General features: G+C 31.5%; 1 pseudogene; it reads left to right on the top strand.

The window, feature by feature from the left end:
• Positions 1–504, top strand: part of LOC102863400 — a 28,004-nt pseudogene extending 27,500 nt beyond the window's left edge.
• Positions 505–801: the final 297 nt, after the last annotated feature.

The raw sequence follows: 801 nt of genomic DNA, 5'->3' as shown, positions 1-801 counted from the left end.
AAAAAAAGACAACTGTTGTAATGAATTGAGTATGTGATCACATCCTTGTGGAGTGCTTTTGTTTATGCACCAGGAAATATGTACTGAGCACTTATTTTGTCCAATAGAATAACATGCAGATATAACACAGTTATAATGCTTTTTAGTGACTTATTTTCTTCTAAATATCTCTGGTGACACAGGATGTTACATGTTGAACTACTAATCAAAGTGTTGGTGGTTTAAATTCACTCACAGGAACATCTTTCTCCCATGAAGATTTATAGCTTCAGAAACATGATAGAGAATCACGGTAAGCTGGAATCTATCTAATGGTTGCAGGTTGTTTTTCTTTTATTTGTTAGATAGAGGTTTGTTGATTTTTTGTTGTGTGGTTTTTTATTTTTGTTTTTGTTTTTGTTTGTTTGTTTATTAGGAGAGCATCTTGCTCTTCTGAGAGATCTTCAGACTGCAGAAGTATCTATTGTGCAATCAACGAGCCTAACTGTTACTGTTTACCTGGGAGTAAGAGAGTTCCTAGGACACAGACTTTCAGTCCTATCTACATAAAGTGGCTTGATTTGGTCAACTAAATGTCAAGTGTTACAAAAAATTTCATTAATTCATTTATAGGCACTCTATAGAGATTTATTACAGAAAAATAGTTAAAACTATAAATAGCCATATTAGTAAGTGTATATGTAAATCTATAATTTTGGAAGCTTTTTGAAGTTTACCAAGGAAATAATTTTTTTTTCCTTCTTAGAAAGAAATTGGTCTCAAATAAAAGAATGATTTTTGCTTTCTTGAAAGGGTTTTCTA

The sequence above is a fragment of the Elephantulus edwardii genome, unplaced genomic scaffold (genome assembly GCF_000299155.1).
Source record: "Elephantulus edwardii isolate Elephantulus edwardi_28Jun2011 unplaced genomic scaffold, EleEdw1.0 scaffold00111, whole genome shotgun sequence".
In the NCBI taxonomy this organism is placed as follows: Eukaryota; Metazoa; Chordata; class Mammalia; order Macroscelidea; family Macroscelididae; genus Elephantulus; species Elephantulus edwardii.
This window is presented reverse-complemented; position numbering and strand designations above follow the sequence as displayed.